Source organism: Penaeus monodon, chromosome 25 (genome assembly GCF_015228065.2).
Source record: "Penaeus monodon isolate SGIC_2016 chromosome 25, NSTDA_Pmon_1, whole genome shotgun sequence".
Classification (NCBI taxonomy): domain Eukaryota; kingdom Metazoa; phylum Arthropoda; class Malacostraca; order Decapoda; family Penaeidae; genus Penaeus; species Penaeus monodon.
Genome location: NC_051410.1, coordinates 13,124,725 through 13,125,228, shown reverse-complemented (window position 1 = coordinate 13,125,228; position 504 = coordinate 13,124,725).

The following is a 504-nucleotide window of genomic DNA, read 5'->3' as shown; positions in this document are numbered from 1 at the left end:
CATAATTCTTTTTTTTTAAGCAGATACCTTGTATGTTTAAGAATTTCTCACATTTTCATTACTATCCTTATTTAAAAAGTATACTGCAACCCTCTTGTGCATCTATGCTCGTTCTCCGAAACTCAACCATGGGTTTGGAAACCACTGCTTCTATGAGACCGAGTGAAAAACTTCAAACCCTTTGTGATTTTGTTACTGTAAAAGAACAGCCAGCTACTTATTTCCTTGCATGAAAGATATGGAGCCAAAAAGTAATTTTTTATTGTTATTACTACTAATCAATATCACAGGTTTTATGTATGATAAAAATAACAATGAACTACTGCTACTATTTTAAATAGCGTGAAATTTTGTTTCACTTTATAACCAATGAACACATAGCAAGCGTTTTATTTCAAATCATTACCATTATTTTTGAAAGATTTTTAAAGTATACTGATGTTCTGTACAGTGTTTTGCTCGCATGATTCTTTACTCTCAATCACTCATAACATATATACATAT